We start from the raw sequence: 5,781 nt of genomic DNA on the forward strand, positions 1-5,781 counted from the left end.
ATTCTGTATATGTAGATACATGTCTATCTGAATATTAATTCACTTTTATCAATGGAAGACTAAGATCTATTTTCATTACTATCACTAGACATTTTTAGAGGGGGTTAAACTCAGTGCTGTGCTTAGGGATCAGTAGCAGTGATTGAAGCAGAGATTGAACCTGGCAGAGCAGATATATTCAAGGCAAGCCTCTTAGCCACTGTACTCTCTCTGTCCAGACCCCAATAAAATATTTAGAAAACTAGATTTTAGGTGGAATGTAGGAAAAGCATGGAAGTGGGTGCCTTTACTCTGGAGAATACAGTACATTACAGCTGATTGTTAGGGTCTGGAGTCAAAGGATGAGACCATGCAAGTTGAATAAAACAAAACAAAACCATTCCATTAACCAACATTCTACAAGCTGGCTATCGAGGACCACCTCTTGCAGGAGATGACCCCTCTGGGGGTCACAAGTCAGGTTATATAGGGCTAGAAGCAGGAAGTCTTGACCTTTTAGTTGATTGGCTATTGTGTAGGGTGTTTCTCGGATGTTTTATCATGCCCTTTTATGTTTGATGTCTAGAGCAGTATAATGTGGTTTTAAGGCCTTGGGGTCTTTGTCTTATTGTTGATATAGAAACTTAGCTCTTAAGTAGAAACTTAGTCTTGTTAGCCTTAACTAGAAACAACAAAATGGAGTCCTTTCTGCTTTAGGCTTCACATTTCCTCCTCTTCTCTTGGACCGGAGTCAAATACTTGACTTTTCTTGAGGTTATTCATCCCTGTCCCTAACTATTGGCATATATTGGGATCTAAGCACAATAATCTTAACTGCACATATGCGGGCCTGAACAAAACTGGTGAGGAGATTTTATGAAGAATAATCTGAAACCCCAAACAAATTGAGTAAATCAAAGTTTATGAGAGGGATCCCTGAGGTGACAGTTTGACCCACAAACCTTTCATCCACAGTCCTGTAAGAGTGAAAGTATAGTCCACAAGCAAATGGGGATGTACATTCCAGCCAGTTGCCATGCAGTCACCACATTTATCAGGAGCATCCGGGCAATCTACGTTCTGCCCTGGTTCTGGGAGCTGAGTCAACTTAATCTGTAGTGGGTGTTTCTCATCTGGGTGGATATCTCTCAAAGTCGCATCTGCATATTCTTCACTCTTGCAGCATTAACATCTGTTGGAGTGGAGAGGGCAACAACATGAGCCCTAGAATTCAGTAGCCTGGAGAGATGAACTGTGAGGGTTGTTGCCCTCTCTGTACAGGTTCCGACAGAAATGTTCCCACACCTGGTGCTAATCCTTTTCAGGATAGGCTGTAATTGCTACTAGATTTTTGTTGGTTCCTGTGACCTCTCTTGCCTCTAATCCCCTGGCAGCTTTCCTGTTGACCTTCACATTTGTCCTAGAGATTTCATCACCTTAGAAGTCATTAAGGGTAGTGTGGGAGAAGGTCCACATTCTGTAACATTGTCAAGCTGGCAAAGGACTATAGACTCTTCTTCCTAAAAAGAGTGAACTCTTATGCTATTTTAGCTTTTATTGGGGGTCCAGTGATTCAGTTTGTAGTTATTAACATATGAAAAAGAACAGATCATTGGGGTCCTCAAACTTTTTAAACAGGGGGCCAGTTCACTGTCCCTCAGACCATTGAGGGTCTGACTATAGTAAAAACAAAACTTATGAACGAATTCTAATGCACATTGCATATACCTTATTTTGCAATGAAGAAACAAAACAGATACAAATACAATATGTGGCTTGCAGGCCATAGTTTGAGGACCACTGTTCAGAGAAATATCATTTAATATGGTCAGGATCTGGAGCACTAAGTGGTCCTTTTTATCATTGGGAAGATAGAGTAGTAGAAGATGTTCTCTCTGGAATAGTGACACAGAAGTTGAGCGTTAGAAACCAAAGCATGATAGCACTATACATGTTTCCTGGGAATTTAGGCATCTGTTTGAGGTCATGCTTCCAGCCTTCCTCAGGATAAGCTCTCTAGTGTTATACAGGTGTCTGTAGAGGAGGTCCAGGACTTTCACTAAATTTAGTAGGTCAAATAATGCATGGTTCTTAGTTACTTCTCCTTAAGCTGTTCTGTGCAGCTTAAGTACTCCCTGATAAGTTCTCCCACTAGGCTAGTTCTTTCATGACCAGTCTATTACAACCAGTAAGTACACTTTTATAAGAGTTATACAAGAGGAGTGGGTTTTAAGTTAAGCCTGCTAGACTATATTTAATTCAGTCTACTACAAGAATAGTTTTATTTCCTTCACATTCACCTTGAACTTTGCCAGATAGATAAATAAACTTGGATTGTTCCTTTGCATAAATTCAGCAAGAAATCTCCATTTGGGGTAACCCCACTATATACAGAGAATTTCTGGGGATTGTTCAAGGATAGAGCAGTTGGTTTATTAATAAAGGCATTAATACTTTACCAGTCAAATCAGGGTTGACCAGGCTTGGCAGATGTAAAAATGTGAAGGTAAGGTTAGCATGATGAGCTGGAGTTGGCCCTGGGTCTCTCATACTCTGTATAATTGTCCTGGTAGAAAAGAGTCTGTCCCACTCCTCTTGAGGGTTGGGAGATATTCTGATCTCCAGAACTTTTCTTAATGCTGAGAGCCAGGACCAGGCTGTGGCCAGTCCTTCAAGATCCATTCCTTGACCATTTCTGATTTCCTTAGGCCAATTCTTTGTGTTTATTTTCTGAGGTTAGCAGAGTACTTGTAGCAGCAATACTTATTACTGGACCTGCTCCTGTCATTTAACCTCAACCCTCTTCACCTGTTTCCCTGGAAGAGGGCTCTGGGATCCCTTATTAGGTTTAAGAGTTCTTGTCTGTATAAAGAGTAACCCCTACTACAGAGAGGAAAACATATTGCCTGTATTTATGCAAATGAACATAATGCCATGAAGCATCAAAAATACTCATTCCCTGTAATTTCTCAATGTCTAATTTTCTAAGAGCCCTATAACATGAGTTTAAAACAACTTATATCCTTTCTCATAGAATTCTCTATAAAATCATTAGACAGTTTCTAATTTGAGATACACTAATAATAACCATACAATTTGACCATACGGTCAATTTCCTTATCTTTCATTATCAAACCTTCTTCACATTCATTTACATTCATTCTATAACTTTCCTTCATTGCAATTTGCAACCAATTGGTCACACTTTCACACAATTCCTTTCCTTTTCTCCAACACTCATAATTCCATCCATTATCTTTCTTGCATAAAACACACACCTACACTCCTTTCTCTACCCTTCTTTCTTCCACATCCAACTGGTTGTCCTGCTGCCACATATAACCAGCTCAGGGCACAAGACAGGGCTAATGTTGGCTCTGTGATCTGGCCTTTTTCTGCATCCTCCTCCTAAACCAGCTCTGCAGCTGTAGGAGGGAAACTTGAAACTGTCCTCTTTTAATTTAGAAACAAATTGTTCGACATGGTTATATCTAACAGGACCAAATCGCCCTTTATAATACTTATCAGAGACCTTTAAATCAGGTTCCCATTTTTTTTTGATATTCACAATCAAGTACCAATACATTTAGATAGCATTTATTATGATTACCTCGACCCATTGAGATTTTCACACTTAAAGCCATCTTAAAACCAACATTAATTTTGATACCTGGTGACAAAAATGACATAAAATTGACTCACTTTAACAATGTCATGTATTACCTTGGACTGGAGAGACTAATTAAAGTATAGTCTGAAAAAGCCAGTCACAATAATTTGCAAATTTTTTCACCCAATTCTTCATTCCTAGAAACCACTAAAGTTAAACAGGCTGTTCATCTTCACTTGAAATGTAAAAAAAAACAAAACAAAACAAAACAAAAAAAACATGAACGGGGAGAAACTGCTAAAAACTAAATTTGCTCTTTGTAGCCAACTTTGCTTGAGTTTTAAAAAGACCATTTTTACTTTTCTGATAGTCTGTTATTTACAGATGACTCCTTACCAAAGACTAAATAAATGCCCCAAACTGAGGGGCTGGTAACAAGAGAATGAGAGATAGATCTTTCTCAAAGTCTCCTGAGCCTCCTCTGTCGATTTAACTCTTATAGGCCTGAGTTTCTAAAGTCTCCCAATGTCCAATGTCTTAATAGTTCTTTTTACCTGTCTAGATGCTGGACTTATCAGCATCTAACTTCTCTTCTGCTCTTCTCCAGCTAACTCTCACCATTGGAATGGGAGCAGAGACTGGTAACATTAGTAACAAATTCATAAAATACACATTTCCTAGTGCAATGCCACATGCACAGGTCCTTTCCACATCAACCTGGCCCTAACCACAGAGAAATGGGAGGATTGACAACAAATAAAAAAGGTGGCATACAAATCTATACACATTCAGATAATGTTGTGCTGAATCCCTTCACAAGAATATCAAGAAGGCAGCTGATATTGGTCAAGAAAAATGGATATCTCCAGCACTAATTGAGCCCTCTCAGCTGATTGAGACTGTCCAGTGTTTCCCAACCCTCCAATGCTGCTCCTGCTTTATTTCTATGAGAGCAAATAACGAGTACCTAGGGACAAGTGGGGTCCTCACATTATCTCTGAGGCCCAGGGGAAATTCTGCATCTAGATTTCCCCTTGGGCCACACCCAGAACTCCATCTCTTTTAGGCCTTCACTTACCTTGAGGAGGTCTCGGAATATCCACCACAGCTCAGTAGCTATATTGGTGACATGGTCTGTATCGTTTGATCCTGGTTGTGCCCCCAAATACTAAGGTCGGGAGTCGAAGAACCAGACCACACAAGTAGAATAAAGCAAAGCAAAACTTTATTCCATCAACTAACATTCTACAAACTGGCTAGTCAGGGCCACCTCCTGAGGGAGGCAATTCCCCAGGGGGTCACAAACTAGGCTAGGGGGATAGAAGCAGAAAGTCTTGACCTTTAAGTTTATTGCCTATTGTCTAGGATATCTTATTTATTTATTTACTTTTAAATATGGAATGCTTCAGGAATTTGAATGTCATCCTTACTCAGGGGCCATGCTAATCTTCTCTGTATCATTTCAATTTTAGTATATGTGCTGCTGAAGTGAGCACTGTCTAGGATATTTCTAGGGTGTTTTATCATGCCCTTTTATGGTTAGAAGATTAGGGCAGTATGTTATGGTTTATAGATTTTTGGGGTCTTTGTCATTATTGTTGGAATAGAAACTTAGTCCTTATATGGAAACTTACACTTGTTAACTTTAAATGGTAACTTAGCTTTGGTTCAACAAAATGGAGTGCTTCTGCTCTAGGCTTCCACACTGATGTCTCCCTGCATGTTTGAGTGGCTAGAGACAAGAATGCAGAGCTTTTAAAGATGTTCACATTTTATTATTCAAAACTGTTCATTGTGTGTGTGTGTGTGTGTGTGTGTGTGTGTGTGTGTGTTGGAGATAGAAGTTTTTTGTTTAAGAGTTCCAGCACTGCCAAGAGCCAGAGTAATTTTCAGCAAAGCAGAAATAAAGCCACTGGTACTTTTTTTAATCAGATTCCTGGTTTTCTTTAGAGTGTATTTTCCCCATGAGAAATGCAGGGAATACTATAGGAATGTTGTAAGAATTTTTCAAGTGTCAACTCTCAAAGGAGAGTTCAGTATTATGGGGAATTCCAGGCTAAAAAGGGCAGGCTTGCTTCCTGTCAGAATATAGTGTTGTTTTAATGAGATAGAGAGGTTTTCTTTGGGGGTGGTGGTAGAGAAGAGCTACACATCTTGCTAAAGGATTATTTTGATTCTGTAGTCAGGGATCA

The 5,781-nt window shown here is 39.4% G+C and overlaps 1 non-coding gene across 1 annotated transcript; it reads right to left on the reverse strand.

Annotated features, from left to right (window-relative positions):
- Positions 1 to 4,978: 4,978 nt before the first annotated feature.
- On the reverse strand, positions 4,979 to 5,085 carry LOC126015173 (U6 spliceosomal RNA). The gene has a single exon (XR_007498064.1). It is a non-coding gene; the product is annotated as a U6 spliceosomal RNA (small nuclear RNA).
- Positions 5,086 to 5,781: the final 696 nt, after the last annotated feature.

The sequence above is a fragment of the Suncus etruscus genome, chromosome 7, assembly GCF_024139225.1.
Source record: "Suncus etruscus isolate mSunEtr1 chromosome 7, mSunEtr1.pri.cur, whole genome shotgun sequence".
In the NCBI taxonomy this organism is placed as follows: Eukaryota; Metazoa; Chordata; class Mammalia; order Eulipotyphla; family Soricidae; genus Suncus; species Suncus etruscus.